Source organism: Hibiscus syriacus, unplaced genomic scaffold (genome assembly GCF_006381635.1).
Source record: "Hibiscus syriacus cultivar Baekdansim isolate YM2019G1 unplaced genomic scaffold, ASM638163v2 tig00111238_pilon, whole genome shotgun sequence".
Classification (NCBI taxonomy): Eukaryota; Viridiplantae; Streptophyta; class Magnoliopsida; order Malvales; family Malvaceae; genus Hibiscus; species Hibiscus syriacus.
Window position 1 is genome coordinate 299,089 of NW_024063030.1, and position 27,128 is coordinate 326,216.

At 37.5% G+C, this 27,128-nt stretch overlaps 1 pseudogene; it reads left to right on the forward strand.

The window, feature by feature from the left end:
• The first annotated feature begins 21,572 nt into the window (after positions 1-21,572).
• On the forward strand, positions 21,573-24,612 carry LOC120157099 (annotated as a pseudogene).
• The last annotated feature ends 2,516 nt before the right edge of the window (positions 24,613-27,128 follow it).

The following is a 27,128-nucleotide window of genomic DNA, read 5'->3' on the forward strand; positions in this document are numbered from 1 at the left end:
AAAGTCGGGCCTAAAGAAGCCACACGTGTGAAAAGAAAACTCCGACCACATTTGGAGCAGTCGACGAAATGTCTGGATCAAAAGGTGGCCTAACTAGGGAGACTATACCCATTTTATTGGGCTCCTTTTTTGCTTATTGGGTTTGATGGGTAAGATTAAAATACCCTCTAGGGTTTTTTCCTGATATATATATATATATATAAACGAACAAATTAATAATATAAATGTGAAAATCTCCTGCATGATTCAACTGATGTCATTCCTACGTTTTGGATCTCAATGGAATAAGGTATGTTGTTGGACTGCCTTGTATTGCCTACATATTTTGTTAATCAATAAATATTTGAAATTTATAAGAAAATATTTATAACACGATTAAATATATACGAATACAATAAATTCATATATGAGATTGGTATCCAGGGCAAGCACTTACATGAAAATTAATTAAACCTACCTTGATTCGCAAGGAAGATGTAAAATAATGATTTCGATCAACTTTTGATTTGGAGTTCCACCTATATACTAAAAGCAAATTAAAAAAGAGGGAGAGAGTAAATAACTAAATAATAAATAAAAGATGGAAATCAATAAAGAGCTCCTTTGGTAAAAATGCGACAGTTGGAACAATCAACACGTGTCACTTTTAGAAACTGCTCCTAAAAATTCATTATTGGGTGGAGCAGCATCTCACCATGCACCTTTGACCGTGTACGAAAACTAATATAGATGTATATTAAGATTCACACACAGAATGTAGAATTATTTTATAGTTATATAGATTTAGTATCATTAGATGAGATTAAGATTAAATACTTATTTGTTTTCAAGGAATATATTCTTATTTATTATTGTTAATCTTAATCGTTTATTTTCGTTCATTTAATGATCTTAAATCTATATAAAACTAAAAGAGTTTTAATTAATTAATCAGTGATCATGATATTGCTATTGAATGACAATGTCATTAATCTAATTTAATTAGATACGATCAATTGGTATACATATTCTTATTTATTATTGTTAATCTTAATCGTTTATTTTCGTTCATTTAATGATCTTAAATCTATATAAAACTAAAAGAGTTTTAATTAATTAATCAGTGATCATGATATTGCTATTGAATGACAATGTCACTTAATCTTAATTTTTACGATCATATATGATTATACGTTGTACCTAGAATTGTGTCCATACTTTGTGGAATACCACCAAACCTTCTGGCCCAATGTAGATGCTACAAGTGTATGAATTTAAATGCTTTGTATTTGTTTAATTATCACTTTTTATGATTTTCATCAGTTATGCTCAAAATATAGAATTAAGACTATTTTATTTATGGATTAGAATGAAAAGGAGAAGGAACTTGAGATGTACGTTGGCCAAGTGGCCTTTAAAACTTGATTACTTTAGATTATGACATAACTTTAAGGGTTTATATAACATATTAGATTATTAGAATCGTTCTATAAAAATGTTTTTATAATATTTAATTTAAATTAATCGATTAATATATCAAATATCAGTTATTAAACTAAAAAAGAAATCGATGTAAAAATATTCAACTGGATGACTTTAAAGGTGAGGAAATAAAAAGTATTATATATATATATATAGGGCTAATTTTTAAAGCACGTGCGTGCACAATGAGTTCGCAAAATAAATGTCGGACAATAAATATGTATGCTTCCTAAGTAATATGCTTGAATTCAAGTAATTAACTATTATGTATTTGTAGATAAGTTCCAATCCTTTTCACATAAAAAATATCAAAGTTCTAAAGAACTAAGATATGGTTTTCATCATTTCTCATGGGCAGTATAAAAGCAGTATGTGTAAATGGCCTCTGGGGGCACCATTGTATATATTTATAGGAATCTCCTATGATTTCAAATTCTTGAACAGCAAATACTTTCTATAATTGGAAACTGTATCTTCTCCGGGAAGTAGTCGGAAAACAAATACCAGTACTTAAATACTTGGCTTAGTGTTCTTTAACACTGATAAACATTAGGGTTTATGTTTTTAATAGCGGTCTCATTTAATATGTGATTTCCGGCTCTCTACCACTACGGGACCGATGAATCTTGCATTACTGGGTTTTCATTATTAATTAAATGAAATAAACCACCCACCTTTGCTAATTTAATGGTATAATCAGATCAGATGTAATAATCTATTAAGTAATCATGGAATAGTGAAATTTATTTACTTTGATACCTTTATTATTCTACAGTTACAAACAATAAAAATAAAATGATAGCAATGTTATTTTTAGTAATGCGATTAAACAGTAATACACTTACGTTTAGAAAAATACCATCCATCCTTTCACTTTTACAGTACTGTCTTCTCCAAGTAAAAATAATATTATTCAAATTAAATATGGTTAGAATCAACACTTAATTACCGACCTGCGACAAACGGGTGTTGGTACAAGTGATTGGAATTCAGGAATTTGAGCTTGTAAGATCAAATTTGAATCCTACCACCATCACTCTTGGTGAACAACCCGTAAATTCTTATGTAAATCCCGATTGGGTTTTAGACATGCCTGACTTTGGACAGGAGGAACGGTCACTGACCTAAACTTTTAATAAAAAAAATATACCGACATACGCAATTATCTTATAATAGTTTTATGTGATTTTAATCCAAACCCATTTGATTGAGTAAGAATTACAATTTGAGTAATGATTTTTTCATTTAAATTCAAATATAAAAGATCTAAAATAAAATTTTCAAAGATATGAAACCAGGCCACGTTGAATTAAAAAGGAGCAAAATTTTTGTTACGAATTTGACGTACACGTAGCATGTTTTCAAAGGGTACATCATTCCAAAACAATTAAAATCAACGGGGCTAAACTATCATTTTCTGAAAATGATGGACTTGTACAAGGTGTCACCGTAAAACACATAAGATTAAACTCATTCATTAAACAACTCGCAGGTAGCCACGCGTTCGAAACCCCCGGCCGACAATGATCCACTCTATTCACAGAAGAAAATTATTGTACTCTAAAGGCCCACAAAAGTCCCAATTGGGTAAACCATTAAACTTTCGACACGTGGGGTCCTCCTAATTGATTCGCTTTGGAGTTTGGACCCCCCTCATTGGGAGAATACCGGAATCTCAACCTTGGGTCCGCACTTACGCGATTAGACGCGTGTTGATGACGCTTTTTATGCATTTATTAAAAAGATAGGGGGTCCCATGAATGGGGATAATACGGTTACTAGACGACGCGTGTTTGGACCCGCACTTTCTGACATTGGTATTTTTCCATCTTGAGCTTTTGTGCTGAAAGATTGTGTAGACGCACATTTTTCGTCCTTACATAAAATTATTATATATATATAATATATAATATATAATTTATTTGTTATTATTATTATTATTATTATTATTATTTTTTTTTTCCTCTTTTCTTTACAGGCTGAAATAAGAAAGCAAAGCCCGTTACACATGTGCCAGACCCAACACAAGGTTCCCAAACCCTAACAGTTTCTCGTCCAGTGCCGTTTCCAGAACCAAGCCAGCAAGTCCCCCACGCCCCACGTCTCTGGCCACGCACGCAACCGTCACCGGATTTCACGGCAACCATCAATAACCCCCACAAGCAAACAATGAGAGTTAGAGTTTGATTAGGACTCAAACTAGGCTAAAAATAAGATGCATTTACTTTGTATAAATAACCATGTAATCTCATAGTTAAAAAAACAGAGAGGATTAGGCGCAAGAATACAAGCAAACAAATCGACCAAAAGGCTAAAATACTTGTACTCGTTGAAACGATAAATAAAAGAGAAAGGTATTTTTTTTTTACCTTCGTTTTTAGTTGGCTTTCGTTGCATGCTTGATGTTTTCATTTCATTGAACCAAAGAAAAACACCTTCAAGGAGGCTCGGCCGATGAACTCTAGAGGAAGGTTCGGGGTTTTAAAACCAGATCTAGTCTCCTCTGAGGCCATTTTGCAAAAACAATGTGTATTTTTGAAACCGGGGGGTCGAAAGCTTTTGGAAAAGGCCTCCCTTTTTGTGTTTTGCCGCTGATGACTGGAGGCCGACGTCGATCGACGACGACGACGAGGCGGCGCTGCGATGGCCGGACTCTGGGTTCATCAAGAACCCAGGCGACCGTTCATCCTTGGATGAACACGGAGCAGAGAAATGAATGAAAAAGAGGAAAGGCATTCGTTTGAAAGAAATAATTTTTTTTTTTTTAAGCCCAGATTTTGACACATATAGCCCCAGAACCTGCGTGTTTTAAAGAAAAAATGGGGTAAACTACCCTTTGGTCCCTCGCATTTAAAGAGTTATTTTGACCCCGAATTGGCTTTTGAATTGGTCTCTAATTCTGATTTTCTTTCAATTTAGCCGCTTAACTTGTTTTTGATTCAATTTAATACTTATACTAACCTTTTTTATTTATTCCATATCATGTAATTATATACGTATTTTCTATATTTCATTTATATACTTAGTGTTATACATATATATTATTTTAATTAACTGTTTCTAGCTACTACATCTTATAATTTTATACGTTATATATGTATTTTTTTATTATTTATCAATCTTACTCATTTTATCTTATAATTATATTTCTATTAACATTTTTTTTGTATTTACATATGTATATATATATATATATTCATTTTACCTATTATTGATATTTTTCCTTTATACTTTAACATATATATTTCTTGTTTCATTCAATAATTATTTATTCCATTTTTATTTTATTTATTTCCCCTTTTACTTTTTACTATTATTATTATTTATTTATGCTATTATATTATTATTTTTATTATTATATACGTATATGTATTACTCATTTTTTACTCTTTATTTCTATATATCTTTTATGTATTTTTTATATTCTACATATATATATATATTTTATTTATTATTTTCATCGTTATTATTTCATTACTATTTTTACTATTATAATTGTTCTTTTTATTATATGTATATTACGCATATTTTTTTTTCTTTTTTTATTTTCATTGCTTTATATTTTATTTTATTATGTGTATTTTTTTTATCCATTTATATTTTGTTATATTCTTCTTTTTCTTTATTTGTATTTTCGTTTTTCCTTTGCATATTTATTTTATTTAGGCATATCATTTTTCTTTTTTGTATACATCGTTTTTTATATATGTTTCGTTTGTTCGCCTTATTTTTCTATTTCATTACTTTCATTACCTAACCCTTTCCTTGGCTTTTTGAGAGAACTTCAAACAATCAGTGGTAAGCAATTTGGATCAATATTTTATCTTTTAATTTAACTTTCAATTTTCTTAATTAAAGACAACTGGAAATTACACAGTACCGAAAGGGCAGTTCAAGGGTGCTAGCCCTTCCTTGACTGTAATCGACTCCCGAATCCGACACATCTCTGGTAAGACGCAGATCAGGTAAGAAATAGGGTATCCGATCAACCCATTTATTTTTAAAATAAATGATCGGTGGCGACTCCAATCCACATTTTCCTAAGTCGAAGCCCAATTCCGGGGCCCAACCGAAAGACGGTTGCGACAGCTTGGCGACTCTGCTGGGGACGGTAAGCGAGTCAGGCTAAGGTAATTTCCAGTTGTCTTTTTAACGAAAAGGGTAAGTTTAAATTTTAAAGGTAAAATTTCGATCCTTATTGCTTACTTTTGATTATATTTTTCGAGTAAATAGTTGTACTAATCGTTTTCTCATGATTTCAGCTTTCCAAACATTTTTCTAAGGCTCTAAACCCGAGCTCCGAACCCGTTTTAAGTGGGGGTGAAAGCGACGCCTTCGTGTGAATTTATTCACCGTATGGGCCTAGCAAGTAGCCTTCGGGATTCATATACCTTATGCCTTCGTGTGAATTTATTCTCCGTGGGCATAAGGGAATGTGTCCTCTCGAGTTTAACTTAGTCCACACAAGCCTGTAATGGGTTTCGGACTAAGGGTCTGGTCGGTCCAAGGGGGCGCCAGCAAGGAGAACTCGAGTACCGTTTTTAGAACCCAAACCGGGAGGCTTTGAATAAATAGAGCCTACCCCAAAACCACATTCCAAAACCTAGGACTTTATTTCCTAACCTTTTTATTTTTATGTTTTTTTATTTACCATTTATTTTATTTATTTTTATCTATTTCTATTTACTAACGTTTTTTGCCTTTGTGTTTGTTTTCTAGCATTTGCATCATTACAAGAGGCTATTGATCCCTAAAAAACGTTTGTTATACACAAAATAATTCGAGTTAAATGGACAAAGGTGTTGTAATACAAGAGATTGAAAACGCTGAGGCACGACTATGGTCCGAGAAGGCTCAGAAAGAGAAGGGAGACAGTCTTCAGGGAAACTATGTGTCAGAACTGGTTAGTTATGCCGCTGTCAGCCTGAAACAGAATAATTTCCAGGAGCTGCGAAACATTTGGGATAGTTGGAAGAATGACAGAAAGCAGAAGTTCAGTCAACGATATGGTGATATCGCCCTCTTGCTCCATGTCAAGACTGATGAGCCCTTACTCCGAGCATTAATTCAATTCTGGAATCCGGGATATAGTTGTTTCACCTTTAACCAGGAAGACATGGTGCCTACTATCGAAGAGTATACTACTCTACTACTGCGAAAGCATCAAGCTTGAGCGAGCCTACATTAAACACATCAAAAGCCAGCCCTTCAGAATGCACTGGCCAAAGTTGCAGGGTAGATGAGAATGGGTAATCGATCGGACTCAGCGTAGAGGCAGTGGAGAAGGAATTGAATGGATACACATAAAGCAACTAATGAAAAACCACCCCGATGAGTGGAAGACTATAGACCTTTTTGCACTGGGTCTGTACGGTTTGATTATCTTTCCAAAAGCTTTGGGGTGCATTGACGCTGCCGTGGTGGAACTATTTGAGCAACTAAACGAGTTAACCCAGCACCAGCCATCTTGGCCGACCTTTCGATCGCTCAACCATTGCCGAGAACTGGCGAGGAAGATTTACCGGGTGTATTCAGCTCCTTCAGGTCTGGATTCACAGCCATTTCTGGAAGACTAACGGGTTGCCTACCGCCGTTCAGCACCACCTATTCACCTCTAGGTGAATTCATCACCTTGAAGTGGCATGAAGGCGCTTCGAAAGAAAAATGGATGAAGGTCTTTACGCATCTTCAGGATCAGGATATTGTCTGGAGAGCCCCCTGGCTATTTCTCAGTGACGTTCTTTTCCGATGTGGTGACTCTGACACTGTGACCTTACTTGGACTTTGGGGAGCAGTCGGGTATGCTCCGCTATTAGCACTTAGACAGTACGGAGCACGTCAGTTTGTCCCAGCAACATGCGGGTTGGCTAAGTCAGAGTTTGAGTATCACGGCGCAGCTATAAGAAGATGATCAAAGAAGCAGCCGATTCGTGGAGGAAAGTATTCCGGATGGATGTTGTAGCTGCCAGAAGCATGCTCACTCCGGATTATGTGGAGTGGCGAAGGTCAAGAAAGAATGACAACATCCCTGTGCCAGACCATGATGACACCCGGACCATGGAAGAACACCTCATGCATGTCCCTTCTGAACTCGAGATAGCCAAGACCGAGTTGAAGCCGTGAATAATGAGCTGAGCAAGAATAAGGAACTTGAAGCTGAACGTTATCATGGAAGCTTGATGCTGACTCTCAGAAAGATCGGGCAAGAAAAATTGGAAAAAGAACAAAAAAGAGTCCGTTTTGAGCTTGAAGACTTGAGAAAGGGGTATCAGGATAAGGTCAAGGATAATTCCAAGTTGAAGGTAACCTCTGAATCTGGAAAGACAGCTCATAGCCTGAAAAGGAAGTTTGAGGGGCCTGATGAGAAAGCTTGGAAGGAACAGATGAAGACTGCCCAAAGACGCTTGGCAGATAGTCAACATCAGAACCAACGCTTGAGGGTTCGGGTGGCTGACTTAGAGAAAAACATGAGAAAGATGGCAAGACGATAGCTGAGTTAGAAGCTATTAGATGGGTTCAACAGGCAAGCAAACGAGCTTCAGATGGTGCCCTTCGACGGAGGACTACAATGGCGTTTCCGTTGGGAACAACACACCTTTAGTCTGTCTTTATGTCTCTAAAAAGATAAAACATTTTTGTCTGAATATTATTTATAATAATGACACTTTTCTGGATCAGTGCCTCCATGCATGCATCATACATTGCATTCTTGCATTTTATATTTCACGTTTGTTTATTTTATATTTTCCATGTTTTTACATTCATATTAACTAACAGAACATGTCTCAGACACCGAGTTTACCACCGCAAGCATCAGATACACATCACCCGCACAATACTCGAGCAAGAAAGAGACAAATGGAAGCCAGAATGGAGAAGATCGAAGAACACATGGCAAGACTTCAAAAGGAGCTAGAAGATAAGATGGCTCAGAACAGTGAAAGTACTCTTGAGTCCATCAAGAAAAATCAGGAGTCATTGGTCGACCAAATCGTAGCCAAGTTGTCAGGTCTACAGCAAGCTAGTGCATCAGGGGGCATCTCTTCCGAGGGGGTGGCCATACCACCAACCCCGCAAGTGGTTCTCTCACCCGGAATATTACCCGGGGACGCATCTGCTACTAAAGGGAAAGCAGCACTACCCGGGGACTCATTCGCTACCAAAGCGAAAGTTGCACCTGCTGAAAATACAAACTTCACAATCATCCCTGATGATCATTCCGGATGATTATAATGTCCCAGACTTTGACGAGGAAGATAAAGCCAAAAAGATGGAAGAAAAGATAAAATATTAGAAGATCAAATAAAGATGGTTCAGGGAGACCATGATTATTATGGAGTGGACGCAATGGAGCTAAGCCTAGTTCACTGGTGCTTCCACCAAAGTTTAAAATTCCTGAGTTTGAGAAGTTCGACGGGAACAGTTGCCCTCAGCCCATATCACTATGTTCTGTCGAAAGATGACAGGATATGGAGGGAAGATCAACTCCTGAAGAAGTTCGACGGGAACAGTTGCCCTTCAGCCCATATCACTATGTTCTGTCGAAAGATGACAGGATATGGAGGGAATGATCAACTCCTGATCCATTGTTTTCAGGAGAGCCTGTCCGGTTCAGCTATTCGGTGGTACAACCAGCTTAGCCGAACTCATATCAAGACGTGGAAAGACTTAGCCAAGTCTTTCCTGGAACAGTATAAGCATATCAACGATATGAGACCAGACCGGGTCATGTTACAAAGCCTGGAGAAGAAACACAATGAGAGTTTCCGACAGTACGCACAGAGATGGAGGGATTTATCTGTGCAAGTTCATCCACCTTTGGATGAAAAGGAAACTAGAAAGCTGTTTGTACAGACCCTGAGGGCACCTTACTTCGGGCATTTGGTAGCAATCACGTCGGGGAGTTTTTCAGATTTAGTCATGGCCGGCGAAATGATCGAGTTGGCCATTAAACAAGGAAAGATTGAGGGAGGACTCCAGTAAAAAGCCTCCCACGAAAAACAAGGAGCGAGAGATCAACAATGTGAACACCTACAACGTCAACAAGGGGGTTACGATCTCAAGCTCAAATTCCACAGCAGCTGTACCATCCGGTACTTCTAGACAGAACCAGAGGGAACCAAGAAGAGAAAGGGAAAGGGAGCAGTTTGATCCCATCCCCATGACGTATAAAGAACTATACCAACAGCTCTTCGACACTCATGCAGTGTCGCCTTATCCTATGAATCCAATAAATCCCCCTTACCCGAAATGGTATGACGAGAGCGCTCACTGCGAATATCATGGCGGTGTGCAGGGGCATTCGATTGAAAGTTGTCTCGCATTCAAGAGACTTGTGCAACGGATGAGAAACAAGAATTGGATCACTTTCAACTCCGGAGCACCAAATGTCGCTCAGAATCCCTTGCCCAATCATCAGGAGACAGGAATTAATGCCATTACTACTGAAGGGGGAAGGAGAATTAAATCAAGGGTTTCGGAAATTAAATCTCCTTTGGCTTGGGTATGGAGCCAAATGGTAAAGGCAGGATTTCTTGCACCGTATTCAGATACGACAGAAAATGAAGACGGTAATCATTGTTATTTCCACAACAAAGAAGGGCATAAAGTGCAAGATTGCCCGGAGTTCAGATTGTTAGTCCAGCTCATGATGGATCGAAAGGAGCTGGAGTTTTATGAAGAAATTTTAGATTCTTTGGAAGCAGATGTTTGTGCCACCGGAGAATCATCAGATAGAAAATTTGGTAGGGGTAGTCCTTTGATAATTACCCCTAAGGCAAGCATGACAGTAACGACACCAACCAAGGTGGTAATCTCCGCGCCGCGGCCTTTCAATATAAGGACAATCGGCAAGTGCCATGGAAGTACGAGTGTCAGGTGAGCACTTCCGGAGAATGTAATAGTAAAGTGGGGCAAAGACCACTGGAGCCATTCAAAGAAGATGTGCTAGTCGTCAATGAACCTATAAAGGAGGAAGAAGCTAAGGAGTTCCTCAAGATCTTGAAGCACAGCGAGTATAACATTGTAGAACAGCTCCACAACTTACCTACACGTACTTCAATGCTAGCACTATTTTTAAGCTCGGAAGCACACCGAGAAGCGTTGTTGAATGTCCTTAATCAAACGTTCGTGCCACAAGACATACCAGTCAGCAAGATGGATCGACTGGTGAACAATATTCAAGCTGATAATCTCATCTCGTTTTCAGATGATGAGATTCCATCAGGAGGAAGAGGCCGAACGAAGGCGTTACACATTACTACCTATTGTAAGGGGCACGCTTTGCCAAGTGTCTTAATCGATAATGGTTCAGCCTTGAACGTGATGCCTTTGATTACATTGAAGAGGCTACCAATAGATACCTCTCATATGAGAGCTTGTCAGAATGTGGTCCGAGCATTTGATGGGACCAAAAGAGAGGTAATCGGAAAGATTGAGGTACCATTGACCATCGGACCAGCCACCTATAATGTCGAGTTCCTTGTGATGGATATCATGCCGTCCTATAGCTGTCTTTTGGGAAGGCCGTGGATTCATCAGGCAGGTGCAGTACCCTCCACGTTGCACCAGAAAGTTAAATTTGTCATTGACGGGGCCTTGATAATTATCAACGCTGAGGAAGATATCGTGGCAAGCGTGACCACGGAGGCTCCATACCTCGAAGTAGACGAGGAAGCGGTAGAATGTTCGTTCCGCTCCTTGGAGTTTGTGAATGCCACATTTGTGGCAGAAGGGAAGAGAATCCCAAGACCTCGACTCTCCAAATGCACAAGGATGGAGATCAAGCAAACCCTAGGTCGAGGCGCCAGAACCGGGAGAGGTTTTGGGAAATATTTGCAAGGGATGATCAATCCTGTCATTCCTATCCCAAAATCAGACCAATTTGGGCTCGGTTTTCAGCCCGGTTATCATGAAAAGAGAAAGGAAATCCAAAAGAACCGGGAGAGAAGGTTAGCTAGATTGACTGGAAACGAACTCCAATGGAAGCCTATGACATTCCCGCCGCTTTTCAGAACATTCAAGTCAGGTGGTTATGTGTTTGAGACCACCACATCCGAGTTAGAAACGGCTCTGGAAGATCTGAACGTTAATGCCGTGACCACAGAAGATGTTGACAACGGAGATAGATCTGGGATATGCCTTCTGCCACATGGGTTCGTGCCTAGCAGTTGGTCGGTGGAAGAACTACCTGTGGTTTACAAGAATCTTTCAGAGTAATATTCGAACTATCCCTATTTGCCTATACCCGGGGCAATAGGTGATCTTTTGTAAGGGTGAATAAATGTTTTGTTTAAATTTAATAAAGGATGCATTTTTCTTTTCCATGGCAAACAAAGTTTTCTTTTATCATTATCTATCTCCTTCAGTATTTCATTTCCAGTTACTCTCAAAGTTAGTTCTTGACCATTCCGTGTGGGATATATCCTCTCACACATACACATCTTCCTTCTTTCAGGTTCCCAGATAACGATAATGTGGGCACTAATGACCCTGATCCGGAGGTGGATTTTGAATCAACCATTTGTCTTGGGGAATTTGAAGAATGCGATAATGAAGAAGAGTACAACTTACCTACCGAATTGTTGAGAATGATAGAAAAAGAAGAAAAGCAAATACTGCCGCATGAGGAGTCGATCGAAATCTTAAATTTGGGCACTGAGGAAGATCGAAAGGAGGTTAAAATCGGCACAACTCTTTCGACTGAAGCAAGAAAAAACCTGATAGCCTTACTTCAGGAGTACGAAGATGTGTTTGCTTGGTCGTATCAAGACATGCCGGGACTAGACACAGATATGGTTGTTCACAAACTGCCAATCAAACCAGAATTCAAACCAGTGCAGCAAAAACTGAGAAGAATGCGACCAGAAATGCTCCTTAAGATCAAGGAGGAAGTCAAGAAGCAATTTGATGCCGGTTTTCTCCAAGTAGCCAAATACCCTGAATGGGTGGCCAACATAGTGCCTGTGCCGAAGAAGGACGGGAAAGTACGCATGTGTGTCGATTACCGGGACCTTAATAAGGCCAGTCCCAAGGACAACTTTCCTCTGCCACACATAGACACTCTGGTGGACAATACGGCCGGGAACGCCTACTTTTCATTCATGGATGGATTTTCGGGGTACAATCAGATCAAGATGCATCCCGAAGACATGGAGAAGACCACTTTCGTCACAATGTGGGGAACTTTCTGTTACAAAGTGATGCCTTTCGGATTAAAGAATGCTGGGGCAACATATCAGAGAGCTATGGTGACCCTGTTCCACGACATGATGCACAAAGAAATCGAGGTTTATGTCGACGACATGATTGTTAAGGCACAGACCGAAAGTGAACACGTCAAGAATCTGAGGAAGCTCTTCCAGAGATTGAGAAAGTTCCAACTAAGACTGAACCCTAGCAAGTGTACCTTCGGGGTAACATCTGGAAAACTACTAGGCTTTATAGTCAGCAGAGAGCATACAGGTCGATCCTGATAAGGTTAAGGCTATCCAGAATCTACCTCCACCACGAACCCAAAAAGAAGTCCGAGGTTTTCTGGGCAGACTAAACTACATAGCTCGGTTCATCTCTCAGTTAACCGACAAATGTGACCCCATCTTTCGTCTCCTCCGAAAGAATAGCCCTGGAGCATGGGATAAAAACTGTCAGATGCATTTGAGAAGGTAAAAGAGTACTTCTCACACTCCTGTCCTAGTGTCCCCTATCCCAGGAAAACCTCTGTTTTTGTATCTCTCCATATTCGAGAACTCCATGGGGTGTGTTCTGGGTCAACACGATGAGTCTGGGAAGAAGGAAAGAGCCATCTACTACTTAAGCAAGAAGTTCACCGATTGCGAGGTCCGATATCCTCCTATTGAGAAGGTTTGTTGTGCCCTGATATGGGCTACAAAAAGACTTCGACAATACATGTTGTATCACACCACTTGGCTGATTTCCAAGTTAGACCCACTAAAATACATGATGGGTGTACCTGCTCTATCCGGAAGGTTAGCCCGATGGCAGATGCTTTTGTCTGAATTTGACATCGAATACGTGAGCCAAAAAGCGGTAAAAGGCAGCGCCATATCCGATTTTTTGGCAAGCAAAACTGATGAGAGCTATGAGCCGCTGGACTTTGATTTCCCGGACGAGGACTTAATGGCCATATCTTTAGAGGAAGCAAGCATTTCAACGGACGGTTCCTGGAGAATGCACTTCGATGGGGCATCAAATGCACTAGGACATGGCATCGGGGCAATTCTAGTCTCCCCAGAAGGGAGTCACTACCCATTTACCAGCAGACTGAACTTTGATTGTACCAATAACATGGCAGAATATGAAGCCTGTGTCTTGGGAATTCGGGCTGCACTGGGGCAAAATATAAAACTTTACGGGTGTATGGAGACTCAGCCTTAGTAGTCTATCAGCTCCGAGGAGAATGGGAAACCAAGGATAAAGCTGTTAGAGTACCGAAACTAGTGTTAGATCTACTCGAAGAGTTCGACAAAGTCACCTTCCACTACGTGCCTAGAGAAGAAAATCAAATGGCTGACGCTCTAGCTACCTTGGCAGCCACATTCAAGGCTGGCGGGGAGTCTGAAATGATGCCAATTAACATGCAGTCGTATGAGTACCCAGCTCATTGTTACCAAATTGAAGAAATGAAGGACACTAAGCCTTGGTACTACGACATTCTGCAGTATATCAAGCATCGGAATTATCCAGAAAAAACCACTGAAATCGAGAAGAAAACCCTTAGAAGGTTGGCAGCTGGATATGTCCTTGACAGAGAGGTTTTATACAAGAAAAGCCATAACCAAGTTCTGTTAAGGTGCGTCGATGCTGAAGAGGCAAAAATGATAGTGGAAGAAGTACATGATGGGGTTTGTGGAGCACATGCAAATGGGCATATGATGTCAAGACAAATAATGAGATGCGGATATTTTTGGTCCACACTGGAAAGTGATTGCATCAACTATGCTAGGAGATGTCATAAATGTCAGATTTATGGAGACAAGATAAATGTTCCACCCCATCCACTTCATGTAATGACGTCACCATGGCCTTTTTCCGTGTGGGGCATGGACGTTATCGGGCAAATCCATCCGAAGGCTTCGAATGGTCACCGTTTCATTCTCGTAGCAATTGATTATTTCACGAAATGGGTAGAGGTCGCGTCATACGCCAGTGTCACTCAATCCACTATTTTCAAGTTTCTGAAGAAAGAAATTATATGTCGGTATGGTCTACCTGAAAGGATTATCACCGATAACGCAACAAACTTGAACAACAAGATGATTGTGCTGCTTGCGAACAGTTCAACATAAAACATCACAATTCCACTGCTTACAGACCAAAGATGAACGGAGCAGTAGAAGCAGCAAACAAAAATATTAAGAAGATAGGAGAAAACAACTGAAACCTACAAAGACTGGCATGAGAAGTTGTCTTTTGCTTTGTTCGCTTATCGAACCTCGGTACGTACATCGACTGGGGCAACTCCATTTTCACTAGCCTACGGAATGGAAGCAGTGCTACCCATTGAAGTCGAGATTCCGTCTCTCAGGGTCTTGTCAGAAGTCAAACTAGATGATGCAGTGGGCACAATCCAGATATGATCAGCTTAATCTGATAGATGAAAAAAGACTGAAAGCCATTCATCATGGTCAAATCTATCAGAAACGAATGATCAGAGCACACGACAAAAAGGTGCGCCCGAGAATATTCCGTGAAGGGGATCTAGTGCTAAAAAGAATTTGGCCAGTCCAGAAAGATTTCCGAGGAAAATGGACGCCAAATTGGGAAGGTCCTTATGTCGTGAAGAAGGCTTTCTCCGGAGGAGCCCTTATCCTGGCTGAATGGACGGACCTGAGCTGCCACATCCCATTAACTCGGACGCAGTCAAGAAATACTTCGCTTAGGATGAAAACCCGAGAGGGCGTCCTAAGTTAAAAAAAAAAAAAAAAAACGTTTGGGGTGAAAACCCGAAAGGGCGCCCTAAATTGAAAAAAGAAAAAAGAGGAAAAAGAAGAGAAAATAAGGTGGGTTCAAGGTGAAAACCCGCAAAAGGGCGTCTTGCAACTAAGGATGGGTCCAAGTTGAAAACCGGAAAGGGCGATTTGGATATCAACGGTGGAAACATCCCGGCACATGAATCTTCTACGAACTCAACAAATCGGAGAAATGTGCACCCTCCCAAACGTTGTCGCATTTTCAAAGATCCTTTGGCAAAGGCTGCATTCAAAGTCACCAACGGCTTTCAACTCATAAGTGCCCACGTTATCGAGATCTAAGACATTCATTTACACATCATTGTGTATTCGTTTTCTAGAATGTTTGCCATGTATTATTTGTTCTTCTCCTCCCTTATGAATAAAGACCATCTTTCCTCCAATTCCTTTTGAGCATCTTGAATTAGATTTAAACCTAATGATTTATTTATTTTTATGAAAGATAATCGCATATTACTGTACAAAGATTCATTGAAAAGTACAGGTACCCAGAAGCCGATCAAGGCTCATGCACATGCTTGAGATGGTTGAGGAGCACCAAAAAAAAAAAATCATCATTAAAAAGTTTTGAAGAATTCAAGACCAGAGATCGGAACTTCAAGCTCAAGAGTCAACAACGACAGGCCACTGGAGATCGAGATTACTCTCCAGAGCTCAGAATAACATATGTTGCATATGCATTTTAGGCACACCTAAGAGCATGACATCCATAACATCACATATATGCATATCTTTGCAGGTTTTACTCAGAGCCAATTTCAACTTCACAACGAAGGATATTGGACTCCAGACAACGTAAGTTCAACTTCACGACGAAGGGACCGCTGGTTGTCAACAAACATTTCTCAATTTCAGAGCCAATTTCAACTTCACAACGAAGGATATTGGACTCCAGACAACGTAAGTTCAACTTCACGACGAAGGGACCGCTGGTTGTCAACGAACATTTCTCAATTTCAGAGCCAATTTCAACTTCACAACGAAGGATATTGGACTCCAGACAACGTAAGTTCAACTTCACGACGAAGGGACCGCTGGTTGTCAACGAACATTTCTCAATTTCAGAGCCAATTTCAACTTCACAACGAAGGATATTGGACTCCAGACAATGCAAGTTCAACTTCACGACGAAGGGACCGTTGCTTGTCAACAACGACTTCCCAATCTCAGAGCCAATTTCAACTTCACAACGAAGGATATTGGACTCCAAACAACGCAAGTTCAACTTCACGACCGAAGGGACCGCTGCTTGTCAACAAAATTTCATTCATTCAATTTCAACTTCACAACGAAGGACATCGGACTCGAAACAACACAATTTGCTCAAGAGTAGATTTCAACTCCACGACGGAGGATATCTAACTCGAAGCCAAACTTCACAACAAAGGACTCATACTCAGAATCTTCCAGTTTTGACTCAACCTCACGACAAGGGAGTCATTTCATGATCAAATTTCAACTCTATGACAAAGAATAGTGGATGTGGACGAAATTTGTGTCTTTTAATCTTTGCTTATTTTCGTTACACGATAATGAGCAAGAGGGGCAGCTGTAGACGCACATTTTCGTCCTTACATAAAATTATTATATATATATATATAATATATAATTATTTGTTTTATTATTATATTATTATTATTATTTTTTTTTTCCTCTTTTCTTTACAGGCTGAAATAAGAAAGCAAAGCCGTTACACATGTGCCAGACCCACACAAGGTCCCAACCCTAACAGTTTCTCGTCCAGTGCCGTTTCCAGAACCAAAGCCAGCAAGTCCCCCACGCCCCACGTCTCTGGCCACGCGCAACCGTCACCGGATTTCACGGCAACCATCAATAACCCCCACAAGCAACAATGAGAGTTAGAGTTTGATTAGGACTCAAACTAGGCTAAATAAGATGCATTTACTTTGTATAAATAACCATGTAATCTCATAGTTAAAAAAACAGAGAGGATTAGGCGCAAGATACAAGCAAACAAACGACCAAAAGGCTAAATACTTGTACTCGTTGAAACGATAAATAAAGAGAAAGGTATTTTTTTTACCTTCGTTTTTAGTTGGCTTTCGTTCATGCTTGATGTTTTCATTTCATTTGAAACCAAACAAGAACCCAGGCGACCGTTCCTTGGATGAACACGGAGCAGAGAAATGAATGAAAAGAGGAAAGGCATTCGTTTGAAAGAATAATTTTTTTTTTAAGCCCAGATTTTGACACATATAGCCCCGAACCTGCGTGTTTTAAAGAAAATGGGGTAAACTACCCTTTTGGTCCCTCGCATATTTTAAAGAGTTATTTTGACCCCGAATTGGCTTTTGAATTGGTCTCTAATTCTGATTTTCTTTCAATTTAGCCGCTTAACTTGTTTTTGATTCAATTTAATACTTATACTAACCTTTTTTATTTATTCCATATCATGTAATTATATACGTATTTCTATATATTCATTTTATATACTTAGTGTTATACATATATATTATTTTAATTAACTGTTTTCTAGCTACATCTTATATATTATTATTTTATTATTTATCAATCTTACTCATTTTATCTTATAATTAATTTCTTTAACATTTTGTTTTACATATGTATATATATATATTCATTTTACCTATTGATATTTCCTTTTATACTTTAACATATATATATTTTTGTTTCATTCAATAATTATTTATTCCATTTTTATTTTATTTATTTCCCCTTTTACTTTTACTATTTATTATTTATTTATTTTAGCTATTATATTATTATTTATTATTATATACGTATATATTACTCATTTTTACTCTTTATTTCTATATATCTTTTATGTTTTTTATATTCTACATATATATATATTTTATTATTATTTTCATCGTTATTATTTCATTACTATTTTTACTATTATAATTGTTCTTTTATTATATGTATATTACGCATATTTTTTTTCTTTTTTATTTCATTGCTTTATATTTATTTTATTGTGTATTTTTTTATCCATTTATGTGTTATATTTTCTTCTTTTTCTTTATTTGTATTTCGTTTTTTCCTTTGCATATTATTTTATATTTAGGCATATTTCATTCTTTCTTTTTTGTATACATCGTTTTTTATATATTGTTTCGTTTGTTCGCCTTATTTTTCTATTTCATTACTTTCATTACCTAACCCTTTCCTTGGCTTTTTGAGAGAACTTCAAACAATCAGTGGTAAGCAATTTGGATCAATATTTTATCTTTTAATTTAACTTTCAATCTTCTTAATTAAAGACAACTGGAAATTACACAGTACCGAAAGGGCAGTTCAAGGGTGCTAGCCCTTCCTTGACTGTAATCGACTCCCGAATCCGACACATCTCTGGTAAGACGCAGATCAGGTAAGAAATAGGGTATCCGATCAACCCATTTATTTTTAAAATAAATGATCGGTGGCGACTCCAATCCACATTTTCCTAAGTCGAAGCCCAATTCCGGGGCCCAACCGAAAGACGGTTGCGACAGATTGGTACGTGAATCACACGTGTTTTTGTTTTTTTCAGTATTACTATTATCATTAGTGCGTTTGTAGACGTCGATATGATCTAACCCTAATCAAACGAAGAAGGAAATCAAATTAATGTTAATATTTTTAATCAATTAAACATTACTTTAATTAGTTTTAACAAAATAATTCAAATTATTTTACCATGTTTAAGTTTTAAAAATTAGGTATAATTAATTTATGATAAATATTTTATATAATTTGTGATTAAAAAATCAAATTAATTTATGAATATATATATATATATATATATATATATATATATATATCTTTATATTCTTTTGCATATATAAGTAAGATTTTTTAATGTTATTAATAAATCAAAAATCATATAAATTTATATAATATATTTATGATGTTGTTTTTAAAGATGAGATTTTATGGTTAAGGTAATAATGTGAGTATAAAGGAGTCAATGAATTTGTGGGAAAAAAGAACATGCAAAAGAGTTGTAATTAGAAGATCAAATTAAATAAAATATAATGCTAAGGGACTATATTGAAAAAAGATGAAATTTATTATTAACAATAGAAATTGAAGTTACATAAATGTTATGCAGTGATAGAGGATCCTACTGTTCAAATTTGATCAAAATAAAAATAACATGAAGGAGAAATTAAATAAATAAATAAATCATGTAAAGTTGAGAGATTAAGTTGAAGAAATGACAAATTTGATACAAATAATGAATTGAAGTGACAGATATTTTAATGTAATTGAGAAGTATGTGATTCATATTTGATAAAAAGCAGGCTTAAACGAAATAGGATTAAAAAACAAAGCAATTAAGAATTAAATCATAAAATAATCATATTACTTAACTAAAAGTTAAACTAAAAATTTAAAATTTAAATATTCAATAGAAAATATAAAAAACATATATATTATATAAAAATTTAAATTTTAAAAAAGTGATAACTCGTAGCACTTGTACAACGGATGAAGATTATATTTTAAACGTTGCTATTGAATAAATGTTACTTTAATCCCTTTTTATTAATTGTTTGTTGATAAAGATATGAGTCTTAATGATATGAGTCTTAATTAATGATAATTATTAAAGGAAAGTCTACTTGTCATCCATGTTTCAAAATCAACTCCACTAACTCTTATCTTCCTCATCTTTTCATTCAACGTTTTCAAATAGGTCCTTAAATGTTTATGTTTTGATCTTTTACTCCTCATTTTACTTTAACTCTTATATATTTATTTATTTAAAGAAAATTGGATTTGAAATTAAGCACGCTCTGTACATTTATCAAGTTTCATGATAATTATTAAGCATGCTCATTTTATATTAAAAAAAGAATTATAGAATTTATAAATAGTAATATTATACATTTTATAAGATATATCTTTCGAAAGAAGAAAATGATAATATGACTATCGAACGCTTTATGGATGACTTGGTCCCATCGAGTACCGAAGGGTATATTTTCACGTGTTAGCAAAAGAGTAGATAAAGAGCAAAGGGTGGCGCGAGCGGTAGACGAGACATGGATCATTGATCACCAACTTGGTCTTCCTGTTGATTGAATCAAATGATGACTAGGTCAAAACTTTTGACTCCACTTCCTTTATTTTACTTTTTTACAATATTCCCATTTTTTTAAATAAAAATAAAAACTCTTATTATATTCATCGGGATTTGAACTAAAGAGTATCGAGCTTGTTTATTTTCTCACCCCAAAAGCTGCTTCTTGAATCGCAGAACAACCAGCACATTCTTTCAATATCCACCGAGTTAAATTTATATAGCATGGGGAAAATATTGTCCTTATTGGTGGGTGCTTTGGAGAGTGGATGTCATCGTGCTTTATCTTTTAGTTCCTTGCATCCCATTGCTACCACAAAAAGTTATATTAATAATTAAAATGAGAGAAAAATATTATAAAGGAAACAAGACTTAAAAAGCAAATGCAAAACGAAGAGATATTTGGAAAAAAGAAAGAAAAAAAAACAAGCCCCAATGGTGTTTGTCTATATTATCAAGCCCTATACAAATAGACATTCCCCTGTCTCACACGAGATTTAGTTTAGTTGATGTGTTCTAATTTTTAATTCGTTTGTATCCTATAATGTTCGATTATAATTATAATTATTGAATATATATTTATGTATATATATAACGATTAGAAAAAAAAGGCGTGTACACCGTAGAAAAAGGAAAAGTAATTTATCATAGAGTGGTTTTATTTATTTTTTTCCTGGAAAATCCTGTATTTTGGAAGAGAGGAAAGAAAATAAACAAGTGGGCACCAATTTCTTATTCTTTAATATTTGATTTGACAGTACTGAAAACACATCCCTTTCTCTTTGTTTTTAGTTAAGAAGAAGAACAAAAGCAAAGAATTTGAGTCTGACAAGATGAGCAAAACAGTATAAAAAGAAATTTTTTTCTTACATGGTAGACAGTTTAGACATAACGTACGTGTCTGTATATGCTCTCAAATCTTCACTCATATGTACTTTGCCTGTCTCTGCAACAACCCTTCTCTTTTCATTGCTTTCTTCTTATTTTATTATTTTCCAGAAACCTCAGCTTTTCTTTGATTTCTTTTTTCCTTTCTATGTCCTCGCTTTCTTCAAACACATCTTAGTTATTTTTTTTCTTCTAAGTTATTGTTTCAGATCAGGAAATAATACCACGTTTCTTTGCTTCTTTGTTGTGGGTTCTCACTGTTTCTTTAGGTTATGTTTGGAAAAGTAAGAACCAGGATCTCATCTGATTGTAATAAATTGAACATGAAGACTGGTTTGATTTGTTAACTAGCAGACAAGGTGTAGTATACACTGTAAGAAGTGTTTTTTTAGCTTCGGATTCAAGCATGGCGACGTACTTTCATGGGAGCTCGGAATTCCAAGGTGGAATAGCGGCGTCCGATGGGATGCAAACACTCTATCTCATGAACCCGAATTACGTATCCTACTCTGAAACACACCAACCAGCTTCTGCCACCAACATGTTCTTCTTGAACCCCGCTGGCAACGCGTTAAATCCCACAGGCTTGCCCCACGCGCCACCATCTAACCATAATGAGTTCATCGGTCTGCCTCTCACATCCTCCACTCCTCAAATCGGACCTTCCAGCTTGGATGATCACAACCGTCCGTCACCCCTAATCTCCGGCGTTTGCCCTAACTTATGGGGCTCGGGTATCGATCAACAGAATTCACCTCGAAGTAGCAACAATCCCCAGCTTCTGTCGGTGGCGTCCACCGCAGATACCATGTGTGGACCCCATGATGTCGCATCGCAGTTGGGGTTATGTCGGTCGGGGGTGTCACCGAGGCAAGGCTTGTCCCTGAGTCTATCGTCTCAACAGGCGCCTTAAAGGTCAAGTAACGTCGAAACAGTTATCCGAGGACAACCTGAAGTTCTAACGACGTCGCTGGTGGCTGCTGACGATATGAAGATACCCGGGAGCTCACCGTCGACGGTTTCCGCAGTTTCGAATGGGATGACCGGCGTTCAGAGTGTAGTTTTTCGATCAAAGTATTTGAGAGCAGCACAAGAGCTTCTCGATGAAGTTGTTAACGTTGGGCATGGGTCAAAAACTGGCCCTTCTGAGGGGACCAAAGAGAAGATAAAGGTGAACAAAGAATCAAAGGATGATGTGACCGGAGGAGAGGGGTCAAGTGCCTGTAAAAAAGTATTTGAGAGCAGCAAGAGCTTCTCGATGAAGTTGTTAACGTTGGGCATGGGTCAAAAACTGGCCCTTCTGAGGGGACCAAAGAGAAGATAAAGGTGAACAAAGAATCAAAGGATGATGTGACCGGAGGAGAGGGGTCAAGTGCCTGTAAAAACGGGGATAAACCCGGACCCGAACTCACAACAGTACAGAGACAAGAACTTCAGATGAAGACAGCAAAACTTGTCACCATGCTTGATGAGGTTTTTACCTTTTGATTAAACCATTCCAAATCACTATCATCAAAACCTGTGATTATTGTTTTTGCTTACCTTTTATCCTATGGTTTCTATTGCTTTAATTCACTAAGCCTGCATGGTCGGCCTAGACATCGGATGAGATGACGGTTCATTGTTGTTAAATTTATATTCCACTTGGGACAAATTTTGGTGCCTCTAGTTGAAAGGGATTCCACTATTATTTGTGACTTTAAACATGGATTTCCATGCATATTTCTACTGATTTTCTTTTCTTTTTCCCTTTTGTTTGTGACCTTGAAGGTGGAACAAAGATACAGGCAGTACCATCGCCAAATGCAAGCGGTGGTCGTTTCATTAGAGCAAGCGGCGGGATTTGGTGCTGCGAAAGCATACACAGACCTTTCTTTGCAGACCATTTCGAAGCAATTCCGGTGTCTCAAAGACGCGATATCCGGACAAATTAAAGCCACAAGCAAGAGTTTAGGAGAAGAGGATTGCTTAGGCGCTAAAATCGAAGGTTCAAGACTACGATACGTCGATCATCAGCTTCGACAACAGCGGGCGCTGCAACAGCTGGGAATGATCCAACACAATAATGCCTGGAGACCGCAAAGAGGATTACCCGAACGAGTTGTCTGCGTTCTTCGTGCTTGGCTTTTCGAGCATTTCCTTCATCCGTAACCCCTCGGTCCATCCTGTATTATATGTATGTATATTTGTACATATATATGGTCTCATTCGAAACGCCTTCTCCTTTTGGCTCCAGGTACCCTAAAGATTCAGACAAACACATGCTTGCTAAGCAAACAGGGCTTACAAGAAGTCAGGTCGGAGTTCTATTTCAATGCTTTTGTTCTTTATCTTGTTATTCATGGGAAAGAAATGGTGAATGGATTTGGGTTGGAATGTAGGTGTCAAACTGGTTTATAAATGCTCGAGTTCGGCTTTGGAAGCCAATGGTTGAAGAAATGTACATGGAGGAAGTGAAGGAACAACAAGAGAGAGCTAATGGCAGCGAAGAGATCATCACCGAGCCGCAAAAGGAATCAGGGTCCAGCTGCAGTGCTCAATCGAAGCCTAAATCCATCAACCAGAATAATAACAATAATAACGCTTCCCCTGCTAATCAATTCTCCAACTCTACAATCTCAACATCTCCCATGGCAGGGTCCCTTCTGCAACAGTCATTTAATCTCGCCGGGCTATCCAGTCTCAACGGTGCAGCTCAAACGAGCCCGAAAAGGCCGAGAAACGACTTGCAGAACTCTCCGATCGGTATCGTTCATGTCGAGATGGACATGAAGCAAGGTGAAACGCGGGAAATCAACATGAAGTTGGGTGACGAAAGGCTATTCAAAGACGGTTACTCGTATTTAAATGGGAGTGTTTATGGTTCGATGCGAGAAATCGGGAGGTTTGATGCCGATCAGCAACAGTTTCCACCGGCATTCAATGGGAACAGTGGCGTTTCCCTCACCCTAGGCCTTCCCCATTGTGAGAACCGACAAAACTTCGTATCAAACCACAACATTAATGATGTAGGAAGAAGGTTAGAATTAGGGGGAAACGAATCAGACATCTATGGGATCAACACACAACAGCAAGCTTCTCATCCCACCGACATCCAGATGCAAAACACAAAACGTTTCGCGGCGCCATTGTTGCCTGATTTTGTTGCCTGATCCAAGTCCAAATACGTTAAATAACGACTCCAAGTCAAGAACATGCATCAACCAAAGTGGGAGAGCTTGGGAAATAACCTTTCCAAGTTTCAGTTTATATGTATATCATGCTTGCCCTTCTTTTCAAGGATATATATATTTATATAGCTGGTTTATATATATACTTGCAGTATATATATATATATAGGTAGTTTATATGTTCTTACATAGTTTAGGATTGAATTACTTGTTAGGTTGAGCATTATATATCATATTTGGATATTGATATTTAAAGATTTTATTTATGGATAAACAAACGCATATAATCAAATAAGATTCTCTTCGTAGAAATATATATTATATAATTTCAATATTTTGTTTTGTTTTTGAGCTTTAAATAAAAGGAATTATATGTTATGCCGTTCATTAGATTTACAGATTTTAAAAAATAGATTAACATTTTTATTCTTTTTTGAATAAGAAAACAAAACTAAAACATAATTAACACTCAAATTCTCCTCTTCCTGGAGCAATGTTTTTATTTATTAACACATAACATATCACTTTTAATTTATTTAGAAAGAAAAGAGTTATATTTTTTAATATTATTTTAAAATGTAAAATTTGCTGCATCACTCTCAATAATAATCCGAGCAGCACCCAACTGTAAACCAATAGTGATCACATAAGCTTCAGCAATACAAGCCTCACCAACAGTATTCAAAGATAGCGCTCGCCCTATGACCACCATTCCATGTTCATCACGGGATATAATCCCCACAGCTAAAATTCCACCAGGTGAAATAGCTCCATCAACATTGATTTTGATGGTCGAGTGCGGTGGTTTACCCCACTGAAGTAACCGTGAGGACAAAATAAATGGACAAGAGCCAGTGTGGACTTGCGTATAAGCACCATGTAAAGCACGAGTTTCTGAAATCAAATGCCATCCCGGAGTTAAGCGCCCCTCATAAACAAATAAGTTACGTTTAACATCTTTTTAACATGTGGGTGAAAAAGTGATAAAGTATATATATAATGAATTGTTAAAAAAATGTACGTTAAGCCGATTGTTTAACGAAATTATCAAAGATGGCTTGGGTGGGTCATTTTCTTCTTCTTTTACCCAAAAATAATCGGTCGTCTTGAAACAAAAGGTAGCAAAGTGCAAAAATAGCAGTAATAAAAGCCCATATTTCAAGATGAAAATGGAAAGAGCAGAAGCGAATTGGTGTGATGAAGTAGAGGCTAAGGTAGACGCAGGGATCAATTCTCATCTCTTAAAATCCTCTTCTTCCAACCCACATAGCCTTCACCACCTTCCTCGTCTTATCGATCTAAAAAAAAATGCCAGGTATACAACAATGGCAAACTCCCTTGCTTTCTCCATCTATCAAGTTGAACCACTCAAATCAGCTTCTTCACCACACCAACTGACCAACATGTATCACCCTAGACGTCGCCCACAACTTACAAATCAATCCGCACTACCATTACACTCGCCGCATGCGAAACCCAAAAGAAGCTCCATCAAGACGAACACCGCGCCGCCTTTGACGGCCTTGATCTTGTTCTTCCCAACGGACAAAGCTCCGCAATGAGTTTTAATGTAGTCTTGGTGGCTTTCTGCAAATTTTATTCAACTCTATCTATATTGATAGATGATTAACTCAAATCAATTTTTGAGCTACCTGTGTTACATTTAAAAATAAATAAAGAAATAACCTGTCCATGTTAACCTCTTTTTTAATATAATCTTTTAGAATTTACATTTTATATAAAGCTGTAAAATATGAATAATTGTACGTACTTTTAAAGTGTACTTTATATTTTGTATATATTTATAGTTTACATTATATAAAATAAATAACATATTAAAATAGAAATAATAAACTACATCAACTCGAATCTTTCAGTGATAAGATAAACAATAAATTTCAGTGTTAGAATTTAGAGAAATTTATAAATAAAAAAATTATTTTAAGTTCTTGAGGTCAAATAGTCGGTGTCAAATTTTATTAGGAGTGACATTTTTTTAAAGCGGTGTCAATATTTTTATAAAACGATGTTAATTTTGTTTTAGTATTTTTTAATAAAATTTATGAAAAAAAACTATTAAAGTTAGTGCTCAAAATACATTTTTTAAATTACTCACTCACAGCATGAAACCATTGATAAATAAAATTATGAATTATTTTTCAAATTAAATTAATAACTTCATGATATTCCAACTACAGCTCAAATAATTTAGGATTTTTATTTAAGCAATCTCTTATCTGGTCCATGTCTATATTTTAGGTTTAATGCTTTTATTCGATCCTTTGAACAAATTAGCCAACGTCGTCATCTAGGGATGGACATGGGTCGGGTTGAGTCGGATTTTTGGTCCACCTGATCCGAGAACAAGGAATCCTTCACCTGAGACCCGACCCGACCAAAACAAGATTTCACCCGATCCGAATCTAACCCAATATATAACTTAAAAATCCGACCTGATTCGATCCGACCCGAAATAATAATAAAATATTATTTTTATTCAATAAAAACAGTGACTTAATTGAAAAGAATAATATATAGGGGTATTATTGTAATTATTCTTAAATATAT